Source organism: Manduca sexta, chromosome 26 (genome assembly GCF_014839805.1).
Source record: "Manduca sexta isolate Smith_Timp_Sample1 chromosome 26, JHU_Msex_v1.0, whole genome shotgun sequence".
Taxonomy (NCBI): Eukaryota; Metazoa; Arthropoda; class Insecta; order Lepidoptera; family Sphingidae; genus Manduca; species Manduca sexta.
This window is the reverse complement of record NC_051140.1, coordinates 19347694-19364305: the sequence shown is the minus strand read 5'-3', so window position 1 is coordinate 19364305 and position 16612 is coordinate 19347694. Positions and strand designations below refer to the sequence as shown.

The window sequence follows — 16612 nt, the reverse complement described above, 5'->3', positions numbered from 1 at the left end:
GACGAAATGTTTTACGCTAGCTGCTTTCCATTGTTTTATATTTTTATTTAATTGTGGTTAACAGATTATTTTTCCATGAAGGCAGCGCGAAGATTTATTGGGTAAGTTAACACTCGAGTCGATGACTAACCCCCTTATTCATAAACGTTTTTTATCTAACGACCGAGTAAGGCTGTGATAACAAGTCTGTTTCTCAGTGCTGACGGCATGGCAGTCTTCGCAGTTAGTTGTGATTGGCTAATATTGAAATACAACAATAATAACCAATCACAACGACAGTGCCGTTGGGCACTCCGTCCTTAGATAAAAAACGTTTATGAATAACAGTTGCACTTTGAATAACAGTGCGTCACGAACGAAATAACAATTAACGGGTTCAATTCTAATCTTCAATCCGATCTCGAGAATTATCAAATCAAAATACGTCATTTATAAACATGAAAACTTTTTCTTACTGGTCTATTTTTGCGATGGATCGTAATAAAGGGGATTGGGATTATTTATTGAAAACAGCAGTGAACCTATAGTCTACCCATTTCACTGAAAGTTGAAACTATTTACCCATATCAGAAAAATCAATACGGTCATGACAGCTCAAGGTACAATGTAAAACGACCCTTAAATATACAAAAACACGAGCTCAGTTTATATGGCGCAATTTTAGATTGTACAATGGTCTGATGCATTAAACCTTAACAGTTACAGATCTAATTACCTTTATTTAGGACGCGTTGTCAAGCACGAAATGGTACAGGTAAATGATTAATGAAATGTTTATTACGCTCCTAATGATTTCATTAACGTTTCTGACATGTATGTGCGTAACGGGACAATCTGTCTATAAATATAAAAAGAAGAGAACAGGAAAATCTCGGTGTATTTGTACATTAAAAAAATAATAAAAAGCGGGAAATTAAAGAAGAGTAACGGAATACTAATCATCGATTTGTAGAATTCTTCTCGGTTTATTTGTTAGCGCACATTTCCGAAACTACTAAACTATTTTTTGTGTAGTTTTCACAAGTGGACAGAGTAAGTATATTTGGAAGGAGAATATAGACTTTGTTTTGTTAAAAATGGACATAGATTTGTATGTCATTTTAAGATATTTGCAATTTACTTTAACTTTCCTCAAACTCAGATAAATCTAAGTCCACGCAGACAAAGTTTTGGGTGGAACTAGTGTAATCAACTCCGGGACTGTAATTCCCTATTACAAAAGAATTTTGAAAATCGGATTAATAGTATAGGAAATTTTATACTCCTCTAGATCGAGGGTGACTTCATTTCCAAGTTTTGCCCTCCAAAAAGTTTAAATAATTACCTCTCAGAAGTAATAAGAAGAGATTTACTCGTAGTTCGTGGTAAAGGAATTTCCCAATCTACTAGCTAGCATCGTTTTTATACCCATTAAATTCGGCAAAAAATAACTGTCCCGAGAATAAGCATAACTTTAACATGTTATGACAACAATATTTTACAAAAACAGACAAATATTCACAACGTCTTTATCCCCGTAGGGGTGGCCAGAGGTGCAACTAGGGCACTTACTTCGCTTTGAGTGTTCCGTCCCATGATGTGATAGGAGGCGAACCTATCAAATAATATTTGAATACTACTATTATTAAAGGAATGATACAATGAAATGTGTTAACCATATCTATTATGTAAAGTTTAGACTAGCAGGTTCTTGCAGTTATATATTACCAAAAACTTTCAGGTGCGTTTACATTACGGGCAATGTTTCAATAGTTCTATACAGGGATGTTATGGAGCTCCGTAACCGTAACCGAAACTATCGGATATCCGAAATAAATATATATCCGTAACAGTATCCGTTATAAAAGTTTCGGATAAGTTACGGATAATATGTTCCGACAGGTTTTTGTTTCACCGCTCACGCGCTACATAAATTTTGTATAGTTTGTTTGTTATTTTTAATCATAACATAACCTCATTCATAAATAGTATTTTTTTTTATTTAGTAAAGTCAAGGAAAAGTTTTGTGTTATGTACTAAATTCATTTATTAGGACAAAATGCGTTCAAAGTAAATTAATTTGGAGGTTTTTTTTTTGGTCATGTTAAAGGTAATTTTGCTAAATGTAAACGGTGTGATAAAAACTTTTCACGCAGAGGAGGTGGTACTACTTCACTGAAACTTCATGTCAAATTAAAACACAGAGGTTTTCCGAACACCCATGCCCCCCAATTAGTTCATCGATTATAATTAATAATCGACGATGACGACGAACGATAGTTAGTATTCGTCGCCCAACTGTATTACATTATATTTATTTTACTTTAATCTAATATCCGTAACCGAAACTATCCGAAACTACCGGATAATCCGAAATAATTACATATCCGTAACCGTATCCGAAACCGATATAATTTTATTCCTATATCCATATCCGAAATTTCATACCCATAACATCCCTGGTTCTATACACATGCGACTTCCTGCAAGTACTGCAAGGTTCAAAATTTATAGAAATCAGCTTGCTGTGACTGTTTAGTCGGTAAACAAATGCTTGCTGTTTCTGTCTGTTACCGGATTTATGCAAGTTTTCTTATTAATCTAAATACGCTTCAAATTTTTTTGTGATTATACTTATCTGATCTTAACAAAGTATCGGTTTGCAGTAGGATATATTTTGTACCCGCTCGGATATCGACACAAAGTGTTAAAACCCGCCATAATGGCCCACGTTCTGGGATCAGCCTGTGTATATCCGATTCCAACAAGTTATATCGACTACCAAGGCGTAATCATCTCTCGTTAGTCGACATTCAATTGGACCAAACTTCAATTACCATAATAGCATATAAATAAAAAATAAATGTTTAAAAAATATATTTCTTACTTTTTTTTCTCAGACATAAGAAAGTGTGGAAAGAAAATAGAACCCCTAGGAGGAGAAAATGCCAGGAAATTTCGAGAGCCTTCCTATGAGGCCTAAACCTCAATTTATTGTTACAACCATGAGGTATACACGCTGGACTGTGTGCCTAGGACTGCGACAAATATCCCCCGAGAATGGGCGTGCATAGGGAGAACATAAGAATTGGCTCGGGGGGAGTAGGTCGCATAAATGACAAAACTACAAATAATAGGTTGGTTTATGTAGTTTGAGCTCTACAAAATTATATGAAAAATATCTCAGCTATGCGAGATAACCAAATTTAGTTTAGCTTTCTGTCTGCAACTCGCATTAGCATAAATGATCTCGGGTTATGCCACGCTTGTGCCAACAAACGAAGTCGCCTCATTTATATAAAGACAAATTGTCAAAACTTTGTGACTCAGGACAAACAACTGCTAACTGCAGTACCACAGAAAAGAGTGAACTAAACTCTAGTTAGTAAAACAAAGAGGGTCAAATGACCGCGCAGTCGACAATGGATCGAAAATTATTTGCATGAACAAACAGATATTCAATAAAACCTTGGAAGCTGAATATTGTTTGCAATATATTGCGCGCGGTTGATAGGGCATTCGATTTTTATTTAGTTTTAAACATAATATTTTTTTATTATTATCGTAAATTAGCTTTTGCACGCGGCAAAGAGTGAGTCTGAGTAAAAAAGATTTTGCGAAATAAAATTCCCACTATATATATTCTCGGGATAAAATGTAGCAGTAATGTAATTTGGCCTTCCCAAGGTCTTAAACTATCTGTTTACTGAATTTTATCGAAATTCTTTGGGTAGTTATTGACATTATCGCGTGTAGAGAGACAGATAGACGCAGCGGGGAACTATGTTTTATGAAATCTAAGGAAATCTTACGAAAAAAGACCTATTTCAGAATGTTCAAGTAAATTGACGTAAAAGAAACCAGTTATCGTAGAAAATAGTTATTCCTAAATGCACTTTTTTACCATTTATTTGAGAGCTTGACTTGTGTTTTCGATCTCCGTATTATATTCGAGGACTAGCGTATACTCAGACATTGTAAAACACGAACTTAGTAACTCAACTAAAAGCTAATTTAAAAGTAGCAGTCACGATGATGTAGATTGCTACCGCCTAGCCTTCTTGGGGGACGACTGAATGGTCATATTGGGGTAACCGTTGCGTTACGCCCCGGGGAACAGCCGCCCGGATTAGTTGGTGGCCTTCGGGGACCGCCGGGCCGAGTCCCTAACCCTATGTACAACTTAACATACGCAACGGCCTACCAACTAAAACTCCGCGGTGGCCTCTTCGGTGCTTGAGGGATGGCTACGGACCTCCTCTGACGGAAATGTCTAAGTCCTTCGTCCACAGCGGCCCCTGCGCAGTGCTGCACGATGCATTCCGTTTCCTATGGGAATACGTCAGTTACCTACGTGTTAGTCTCTCAAACAATTCCAATAACACTGAGTCATATAGTGTATTTTACAACATTCTAAATACGTTGATTAGTTGAAATTAAACTAATTTTCGAATACTTTGCAGCTTTCACGGTCACGGAGGGTCTTCGAAACGTCGGGAGAAAACTAAAATATAAAAAACCGCGATAGAATCCGAAAATTAGTTTAATTTCAATGTCTAACATTCGCGTAAACATAAGAAATCATCATACATTGATTAGTGTTCCTTGAGACTCGACAAGCTTCGTCCCTCGGCGTCATAAAATGCACTGCTGATCTTTGTTTACAGGTGCTACAGTGGCGAGTGCGAGGGCGGGATAGTCTCTTATCTATACTCTCTTGAGACCGGAAGCACATACATCATTTTTCGAGACTGTGGGTGTTTTTAAGTTCTTTTTTTCATTGTTTCGTTTGACAGCCTATGTAAAGAAACGGATCGAGTGAAACTTATTACATTGTTGTTCGAAACGATGCGATGGCTTTCAGTAAGTGGCTTACGTTATTAAATTCGTTAACTTCGCGTCGCCGCTTTACTCGTAAGCCTCTGTTATTGCGTTAAAGGATTTATTTAATATTGGTTTAGTTTATTTTAAGAATTGTTACATTCAAATTAAGGTTTTGTTGTTAGCATATGTTGACAATTGTAATGGTTCGGTGAATCACTTATCTACAAGAGTTACTGTGTTAACATTTTTATTCAAATTTAGAACGAAGTACAACATTCGCTCGCTTGATGTTAAAACACAACGAACAAATGAAAAATAGTTATTAAAGATATTTTTTAATAATATCACTCACTATTGAGACTCCTTTATTATTGAGAGGGATTAAACCATAGCCACTCTGGCCTAGTGGGACTTGGTAGATACACTAAAAAAAAATTCGGGAAATTCTCAGATATATAGGCGTCCTCACGACGCCTTCCTTTATCGTTAAAGCGAATGATAAATAAATAATATATATTATGTAACTTCGCAGAATCAGTATTAAGGCCTTAGGTTTTGAACCTGTAGACCTTGCATTGCATTACCAAGCACATTTCTTGAACAGATCTTTAAAATTCAAGTCGCGATCACACCCGAGAACTTTCTTTGTTTCCGTAAAGGAAAAATTTAATATTACATTCTAGAAGCTAGGCGGGTACGTGTGAGCGAAATATAATTAAATCACGATAAACCAAGGCGTAAGGAGATATGGGACTGAATACTGACTGTGTTTTTAAATAAATGAAAAAAAAATTAAAAGTGTGTATGATTTATTATATACCTTTATAATAATATAATATCAGCCCTGTATTATATACTGTCCCACTGCCAGCCACGGTCTTTCTCCTGTACTGAGACAGATTAGACTGAGTTTCAGATTAGACTTAGGTAGACTTCACACACCCTCAAAATACCTATAGAGAACTTTTCAGGTATACAGGTTTCCTCACGATGTTTTCCTTCACCGTTAAAGCAAGCGATAATTTACAAAGAATACGCACATAATCCTAGAAAAGTGAGAGGTGTGTGCCTTTCGGTTTTGAACCTGCGGACATTCGACTCGGCAGTCCATTCCACGCCCAACTATGCCATCGCCGCTTTTTTTCATCATACATATATTTTAATTAAATTCTTATTATCCTTACCTTAGCCAATCAAAAGGTCATTTCTCTAGTATTGTCTCTTGGTAGGCTGCCGTTATTTCCGCATAACTCCTCAGGAAATTAGTAGAGACTGAAAGCAGCGCTGCTCGGAAGTACTGTCCCGGCCAGCCGCCTTTTTTCCTTTTTAACCGATTTCAAAGAAAGAAGGTTATCAATTCGACGTGTTTTTTCTTTATTGTTTGTTACCTCAAAACTCGGTACATTTATGGACCGATTTGGAAAATTATTCATTAATTCTAAAGAAATACCTCCAGATTGGGCCCATACATTATCTTCGTACATTTGTTAATTTATTTAACTAGCTTACCTAGCATTTTTAATTAGCCAGCGACTCCAAAATTAGTAACCGATGATTTCTTAGTTTTTAGTGATGTTTAAAGGCGGTTTAATAGATTGTAATTTTTTTAATATTATCCTAGAGACCCGCCCAACTTCACATCAATAAGATTAATTAGCTAAAGGCTGACGTCAATGATGAAATGACATTGTCAAAAAGTAAAAAAAAACATCCTCCGAAAATAAGCGAAAGTCGCAAAATCACTCGCCTTATTTGAAAATCACCTAAATAATTTATATCAGTCGAACCGTTTTGGAGTCCATAGGTAAAATGCGCACGCACATTTATATATAGATTACACCGGTCAACACGATTTTTGAGTCTGGCTCCTGAATGTAAAATTTTGGTTTCTTCTATGTTACAAATAAATAAAAAAATAACTGTTCCGATCAAAGTTTGCTTTTGTAGAAACTAGAGCAATTTTACTGAATTTCAAAAACACATACAAATTTTTATACTTTCTCTGTAATTTTATTTAAAATTACGATAAAGAAAGTTTTTATTGAACATCAAAGTCTTTTTTATACAAGAATTATGACTAATAATAGCAAACAAATAGGAAATAACAAAAAATGATGTTCAGAATTTTTTTGTTATGGATCTTTTATGTTTGTGTGCGTATTAATCCCCAAATGTAATCTCCCATCATACTCTCGTTGTACTGCCCTTGGTAATGTCGTACAAAGTCCATCACATCTTGGTAAAACGTTCTCCCTGCTCTTCTACATAGACACCCATATTATCATTAAATTTGTCCAGGTGAGCATGTAGCATATGAAGTTTATGTCCCATAAACTCTATTCTGCAGCCCATCAATTTAAAACTTTCAAGCATAGTTTCAATGAACTCTTCATAATTGTCGACTCTGTGATTTCCAAAAAAACAATTGACTACAGCTTTCAGACGCTTTCAGGATTATTTTTCATGAGCAATAAGGAATTTTGTGAAATCATCGCTGCTCATTATTTGTTTTATTTGTGGTCCAACGAAAATATCAGTTTTAACTTTAGCTTCAGATAATTTGGGAAAAAATCTTTTAAATATTCAATAGCTTCAGAATTATGATCTAGAGCTTACACAAATTGCTTCATTAGCCCTAACTTTATATGTAATGGAAGCATCAATATTTATATTAGGCTCTACTATTGGTTTCACTTTCACATTATATTTTCCAATTTGAAATTAACACAAGCACCGTGAGGCACCCATTACTTATCTTGATTCCGTATTTTGAGATTATAATAAGCGTCATAGGCTTCGCAATGCTTCAAAATCGTTGCCAAAGCAAACTTTTACTTCTTACTTTAATAAATTCACCGCAAATAAAACAGAATTAATCAACATCCTGTTTACACTTTCTTGGTGCCGTTTTCTAACCAAGTACGACATAAAAGTCGGTTGTTACAACCCAAATATACTTTTTTTAAAATAGTAATAGCTAGTCTAAACACTCACTACTGCCGTTCAGACATAATTCACAATTTACAATTAAAATTATCAAAATGCTACCGTCTATTGCTCATAAGAATCAATTAAAATCTTCAAAACGTACTTATGAACATAAATCAGACAAAAGCAAACTTTAAGAGTTAAAAATGGATATCCGAGTGTTTTTCGATGTTTGGAATCAGAATTCAAGCATTAGAACAGAAACACAAAAAAAATTTTTTTTTTTGTCGACCTGTGTTATTGGTATGTTAAATATGCAAATAAATGAAAAATAAAATAAACTATTTTTATTTAAGACATTATTAGACTTACAAATGACTCAGAGTATAAGCGAGGTACTAAGCAATATATTACATTGTATTTCAAACTTCTATTGTATTGATACTTTTAAAAGATATATTTATAATAGATCTCTACAATATGAAAATGAAAATTATTTATTGAACCCATAAAATAAAAATTATTTAAGTATCCCCAATTTCATCCGTCGCCACTTTGAAAAGCAGTTTGTAGTAAAAATGATCGAGCATGAAACTATATTGCTCCTTTGAAACCACTTGAAATCCCGGTTATGATAAATAATAATACCAGCCCTGCATTATATACTGTCCACTGATGACCCCAGGCCTTCGCTACTACTGAGAAGTTTTGGCCGTAGTCCACCATGCTGGCCTAGTGCGGATCGGCAGATTATCATGTAGGTTACTTTAGGAGATTTTCCTACACTGTTAAAGCGATTAATAATTGATAAAAAATCCTACGAATATTATAAACTCGAAAATTTGTGAGGATGGATGTATGTTTGTTCCTCTTTCACGAAAAAACTACTGAACCGATTGAGATGAAACTTTACAGTAATATTAGTTATACATCAGAATAACACATTGGCTACAAGTTATAATGATTTTGTGTAATTTGGTCATAATATAACGATAAATATAAAATAAGTCAGAAAATATATTATCCGGAAAACTCCTTCACGCGGGCGAAGCCGTGAGCAAAAGCTGTTACATATATAAATTAAAAACCTACGACTTTCGAACCTACAGACATCCCTCTCGCCAGACTGTGCCATACCCAACTAGGCTAACGTTCACTCAAACACATACAGTTGCTAGAACAAATTTGTAATTCGATTTGTAAAGAGCAACTCGTTTATTTATCCCCAAGTCCTTGATTTTTTTTCTTTCCTAACCGAATTACGACCACGGCGGCCAATCACAACGGAGATCAGACAAGCACGCAAGAGATAATATTACAATACAAAAGTATGTGCGCAATACACAGGTGCACTCTCTGTTCCTTCACTCTTATAATCCAGTGAGACGGCAATCCGACATGATCGGCGAGAAATCAGGCGCAGGATCAATGGCTTTACGTGCATCCCGAGGCACGGGGATATTACACGGCCAACTTCCTGACTCCGAGCCGTGACTAATTAATTTTTAAGATGGAAAAACCCAGTCATAATTATTTTGGCCCGACCCGGGATCCAAACCCAAGACCTCAGCGCGGTCACAGTTACATCTACGCCACCGCGGCAGTTTTTCTAATATTTTCTAGGATAAAGTTTTCCGTAATAAAATTCCCGCTATATAATATTTTTCCGGAATAGAAAGTTGACAATTTTCTTCCCAAGGTCTTAAACTATCTCCATATCAAATTTATTCTAAATCCGTTGTATATTTTTGAGTTTAACACGCCAGACAGGCAGACAGACGGGGACTTTGTTTTATATTATACTGTTTTAGAACTTTTAAGAGGAACATTTCCGTCATACATATTTTTTCATAACTAACTGTTCACTCAGCGCGCGCAACGGAAGCTCTCAAGATGAATAAATATTCCCCGTTTTTGCAACATTTTTCATTACTGCTCCGCCCTTTTGGTCAAAGCGTGAAGATATATAGCCTTCCTTAATAAATAGGTAGGGATTGCAATCCGGTACAAACTTAAATCCGACCGGATTCAGCCGGAACCACGAGAATTCCGCCGGATCCGGATTGGTTATTTGGGTGTTCAACATAGCGCATATTTCTAACTTCATGGCATAATATAAGGAATAATTATCTACGGGGAAAAATAGAAACGATTTTGTGCGAAAATCAACTCTTATTTATTTATAATTATTATCAGTCAGTTATTATATAATAATCAGTCTCAAAGATTACAAACAACAGTGAATTATTTATGATTTAAATTAAGCTAAACCCGTTCATAAAAACTAAATTAAATCAACATCATATTCTTCTATAATCCAAATAAAAAAATTCAAAATCAGCAGCTTATGGATACTATACCCATGCATTCATTACAGCACAGATCACTTTTCTTGTTGGAAATACGCTCTTAGAAAACAAATTGTATTAATAGTATCATCCTTTAGCCTACTTCTCAAGGAACTGCAAATACAACCAGCGACCGAAAAAGCCCTTTCAGCTTCAACACTGGTTGGTTTCACTAAAGTCAAAAAGTCATATATTAGAGACAAGTATTTCCCTCTATCTCCTTCAGTTTCATAAGCGCTCATTTCTTTCTTAAGTTTTTAGTACTTTCGCACGGTTTTGATAAGAGAAATTACGTTTTTCTTAATATATCGGAACCGGCCACCGGATCCGGTGATATTGTTGGATCCGGTAGGCAACGAAAACGTACCGGATCCGCCGGATTACCGGATCCGCCGGACCGGATTGCAATCCCTATAAATAGGCTATACAAAACTAAAATATTTTTTCAATTCGAACCGGTAGTTCCTGAGATAAGCGCGTTCAAACAAACAAACTCTTCAGCTTTATATAACAGTATAGATTAGAACAAAACAGTTTACTTGAGTTTAAAATTAATTGATGCCTTTAAAGTTAGAACTTCTGTAAGGTAATGTAAATTAGCTAGACTTTTCCAAAACGCTCTCATTCACGAGTATGACACATGTGCGGGTCGTCATTCAGTAAAAATACTATTGGATAACCTTCTACCTAAAATGTTTGCTTAGATATTGGATACGTGCAAAGGACCGCACCCAAATGGCAATATACTTTATACATATCATAGTTCTAAGAAAATACAATAGTTTTATACTTCGTGCACACAATATACAAGATAAATTTTAGAGACTTAAACACCTTCTCGGCCTTGTTAAAAGGGACGGCAAAGTGACGTCACTCCACCTGATGGTAAGTGGACTTAGGTCTAGATAGTGTCGACTCAGGAAAGGTGATTATCCCTCTCCAGACGACACAATTATGCCGGCCTGTTCGAGATTGGATATATTGGGTCATTTTGATATATCGTTACTAAATGAAACCACATACTCGTCTTTAACTTTGCTGACATTGGGCCACAAATCTTTCATTAATAACGAATATTTTCACCAAATATCCTGGTTTTAGTTTTCTGATTTTTGGATCATTTTATAGTTTAATGTGAATATGGTATGTGCGTGAGTTTAGTGTTAGTGGCGGCAGTATTAGGGCGCTTAAAATTTAAGTTACTTTTTATTAATATTTATTTAGCTCGAAACTTATACTTTTTTCATTTACAGCTTATGTAACTTATTGTAAATTGTTATTTCCAAGTAGATGTATAGGGTTTCATTTAGAAACACAATCTCAAAATGACCCTGTATACGACTGATCACGGATACGCCATCTTTATTTGGGCCACTATGACGGGTATTATATTGTATCCGTACGGATACAAATATACCACTTCTGCCTAATCTCTATTTAAGGCTTGCAATGCCTCAGAGCATCTTAATGCATAATGGCTGTTTACCTATACCTAGGAAGTGGAGTTCACGTAACAGGTCACCTATAAATACGTTTACCGTTTGCGAGCATAGCTCATTTGCAAGCCTGATTTAGACGAAGTAATTATTGCAAGCAATAATTGGCAATGAATATCTGTTAATAGATGCCGGCGATAATTGATTCGCCATCGCACACGTTCAGACGGGGTAGCTTTAAGCAATAATTGCGTACGATTTATTCTAACTATAATTGATTACATTGCGACCCGAGACGCTGATTCCCATAAATGAATGTTTAAATTACTGTATAACGAAACGAACAAGCCGTTTGGGTGATGGCATGAACCTTAAATTACATAATATAGAATGCCTTCGCACCCTCCGATTGCCCTTTCATTAGAATAAATCTAGACTCTAGTAATACCTTCCTACTGCTTAACTACACTGATAAGTAAAATATTCTTCAATTTAGAATACAACAGTACTTCAAGTAAATATATTAAATGTTTAACTAAAAACACGTTAAAATTAGAAATATAAAATTAAAAAAGTTGTCAAAAGTTTTCCAACGATACATGATAACACAACTCAATGAAATCACATACAAAATAGGATTCTAACTTTCATAAAATTAGCTTGAATCTGCATCGACCTTTGTAAAAACTTTAACGTTATTTAAAAAAGTGATATTAACAATGTGACCTTTTCCGAGAACTTCTAGAATTGATCTGTAATTGGATTTGCCCCACATAAATCTAAATTACGAATAAGGTAAACCCAAAGCACCTGAATGTATACAATGTTCAGAGTGAAAGAGAATTTCGAACCGCTAGTACGATGTAGCAATGCGGATAGATTGCAGAAGTCCTAGCCATCAAACGCAGATGTTTTTGAGGGCGGTGTTAATACTTCAAATAGATGTTGACGGATACATTCTGTTTAGGTTTCGAAAATAGGTATTCCTTTAAGTCATGTTAGATTAGAGACTTCAAAGGTGTTCAAATTATTTAAGATATAATCTATTTATAAAGTAATTAAGCGAACATGAATTATGATAATTGAGAATAGTGGAAGTTGATATTATATTAAGAAATTTTGTAATCTTTTTAAGAATCTTGAATAGATTTGCTATAAACATACTTAAGTGCTTTATCTCCCTGTTTAGAATGGATAACTTCTTAATTTTGAATTAGCAATATTATTGGATTTTGAAATTTATTGAATTCTGGCTTTTAAATACGTAATATTATCAATTATGTAATAATGGGACTAGATGCCGGGATGGAGCATCTCTTTTGCCCTCTTAGTGGCCCACGTAAATGTTGGGTTCTGGAGTATACATATTTAGTTTCAAAATAGGCCTACATAATTATGTAAATTAGCAAGCATTGACTTTCTCTCCAGTCAACATTCTATCTAGATCCCACTTCGTTTATCATCAGGTGCAGTGGGGAGCCTAGCCGTGTTATATAAAAAAACAGAAACACTACTGTGAAGGGTGCATTCGTATTGCAGACAAATAAATCTGTCTAAAACTTAAGAAAATGTTGAGATATAGGTATTAATAATTAATTCTTCTACCTTTTTTACCTACTCTACTATGTATTCGCCCTAGTTTAAGAAATTAAAAGTTTTTACCATAGGCCACCTACTTGACATTATCGTGGCAGAAAATATGGGAAAAATTAAATTGAAAAAACGATAATCGAATCGAAGACCCTGCAGGCTACAACCCGTATTAGATCTCAACCAGGAAAAAGTTTTAATTGATATAACCATTAGTATAATAAATTTAAATAATTTACACTATATAAAATATTCCAAACAAACCTGGCAACGCACTTTAATACACGAAAGAATTGGGAGCGAAATCAAAGGAGAAGCTCAAGGAGTCGAGATCCAACGAAATGGAAAATCATTGCAGAACGGCCCGTCGCAACAAGGGGACCCTAATGATGAATGACATAAAATATCAACAAAGTTTCACTTCTGTATTTTCAAAATGAAGACGATTGCCCATAATGTAGACATATTTTCCATCAGTACAATCATAATTATATCGAGGAGATTTTAATGGCACGAAACTGGATGCTTTCAAAACTTGTACACAGATTGCCCGGCTAAACAGTATTCAGGAGCTCTGTTCCTTAGTGCTCTAACTACGCCAGTGAAAGGGATTTTATTGTTATCGTTTATTAATATTATATAAATAAAATAGGCAGCGATATTTGTAATATATTTGAGACTATTTTATGGAAAACAATATGAGATCTATAAAATAATTCATTAGTCAGTTAGTCCACAGGAAAACCGAAATCGCTGAATTAACTTTTATTATACTAACAACATAAAACTAAAATTGTTTTCTAATATCTACTAAAAATCGCAAATACCCATAAAAATCTTCTACCTAACTTTTTAAATTAGCCAAGTTAAAAAGTTATTATTTTCTAATACGTACCAAAATTCATAAATATATGCACAAATTTTGTCCCACTTAACACTCAAGTAATTTTTATTTATTTTTACAATTCAAAAAAGAACACGTTCACTAGTCACTCCACTCGATGTTAGTAAAACTTAGCAATCGCGCGGCGCGCCTGCACCCTCCGACAAACTCCGATTGACTGAACAACTCCTCAGAAAGCCACATTCAAAATGTGTTTTTGATCATTAATTCTGTAATAGAAGTGAAATTTAAAATATCTAAACACCTGGTAATGTTTAAAGGTTACCAGATTTTATATGTCAGTACAATAATCAAGAACCTCTATAAACTTATTCTAATTAGATTTTTTTACCATTTTAGCTTTCGCTCCATTTCTTGCTTAAATTATTAAGCTACTTCTAGGAATTTCTGCCACAGTTTCATATTAATCTAGACTAAAAGATAAGTTACAGGGAATAAACTTCAGAGTGCTTTACTTCTTTCGTAACATACTTTGAAAATGATATATTTACTTTTATTATAGACTTACCCACGCTCATCATAATATATAAGTTACGGAGGGATTCTAGCTTCGAGTCTCGCGCAACACTTCGATTTATAAGACGAGATTAAGAAAGATAAAGTCTTCAGTAGGGTTTGTGTCAAACAAAGGGCATGTTATCATATTAAATGTTCCGTCTGCAGCAAGCCTGTAAAAGTGTTTTGTGGCGCATTGATCGCTCTTCGTGCTAGATATATATTGCATAAGACATTAAGATTAGGCCTTCCACACTGAACTAATGCGGTAGTATATATTTTAAATTCTTATGAATGAACATTTTAACGATTACATCAACGAATCCTCGATAAAGATAAAATTTCATACCTATATAGGCGGGTCATGAATATATTACTTATCTATGACATATCATTCAAATATTTTTACATATGAATTGAGTTAAGATACTTTTGTTAACGGCATTTTTAAGTCCCATAATATATTTTCGTGATTTCAATTTATTTTATTGTAACTGGTTATAGGCGTCAAACAAAAGTTTGTTCATTGCTCGTTTATAATTAAGGAAATATGCTGCATGCATCTATATCTAACCCGCAGCGGTAGACAGAAGCTCAAATAGTAACTTATTTTCTGTTCCATGATGTGACACGAGTGCAACCATTTTAAGTAAAAGAATTTGTTGCCATTTCAATAAAAAAGAAGGCAGACTTGTCATCTCTTATAAATATATATTTGACACGTCTGCCTTTTCCTCAGATATTATTTTCGACAGGCTTAAGAATGTGAGTGGACACTGCTTTAGTATTTTAATATGATTACTCACAAAGCTTTATGCAATATTATTTCAAAAATCCAGTTAGTTTTTCATTGTTTTCAAACTTTTTACAAAGGAGCTCTGTGAATGACATTGTTTTAGATAGCAATGTGGTTGCGGGCCACTCGGCTATTATGAGTTTTTACCGCCGTACCTTTTGGACTCTGGACGTTTTCTTTCGTGTAAACCTCCTTCCACATTATACAATTTGTTCATTTTCATGCTTCACAAACATTTTTAATATCAAGTTTATATACTTACGCACTAACTACTAATTAGTGCACCCACTTTTCACCAAGCTCATTCTGTCTCATGGTGTGGTAAGTAATAACTTACTTATTTTCATGTTTCTAAAACATTTTCAATGTTAAGTTTATTAACCTCTAAGAGTTCGAAAGAGGGTGCAACACCTACTATTCGCCATCCGATAAGGGGCCAATAAGGCACCAGTTTATCGCTAAATCCCGAAATATCTAAAAATTCATTTTCATTCTGTCAATAAAGTTTTCCATACATTCCATACATGCCTTATAATAAGAAGATAAAAACGGTTACCATTCTAGTTACACAATCGTTAAGTATATTAGCCTTGTAAAAAAATAGAATAATAACTGCGAGATCCTTATTACCAGCCCCGAGGCATTCTTCGTGTATATGACGCGTCGGAAATGAGCTTGTAATAAAAACGTGACGAAAATCTGTTCCTTTCCAAATTAAAATCGGCTTCGACATTTACCGTTTCGTACGTCATGCCTTTCATAAAAATCTATACTGTGACGAAAACACGTGAAGAATTTAGTACTTGTATACCTCATTTATCAATGTGTCTGATTACTTTCGTGATCCTCGATCTATAATCTCTTTTATGAATGTAGACAGCATATTATTAAATCTAATCTTATGTAAAACATTTCTTTCATTTTTTTTACTTCTTGTATTATTTGTTATTAGATACCTTTAAAGCTACTTAGTAGAGACGAACTCCAACCATATATAATTTGTGTCTCAACATTATAACCTTCTTCCATTTCACTATTTTCTAAAAACGTACAGCCAGATTAAATAATAGTAGAGGGATGTAAATATGAGACCATTTCAAAGTTTTTACAAATAGAATACAGTGCAAGAGTGTGTGGGAATGATATTACATACACACATTATAAAGTTTTATTCAATATTAATACGGTCGATTTTTCAATCAACCAAGATCATCATAATTATTATTAATTATAATCATTTAATTTCACGATTGTCAAGTTCGGCATATGTTGTACATATCGGTCGCTATATCCTTACTGTAAATATAAGAAC

General features: G+C 34.4%; 1 protein-coding gene across 1 annotated transcript in view; it reads right to left on the bottom strand.

The window, feature by feature from the left end:
- The window catches only part of LOC119190721 (QRFP-like peptide receptor), a 102776-nt gene extending 88612 nt beyond the window's left edge, over positions 1-14164 (bottom strand). The window contains exon 1 of the mRNA XM_037443176.1: positions 14001-14164. The gene's annotated coding sequence lies outside the window, so the exon portion shown is untranslated. The remainder of the gene's footprint in view (positions 1-14000) is intronic.
- Between the last annotated feature and the right edge of the window lie 2448 nt (positions 14165-16612).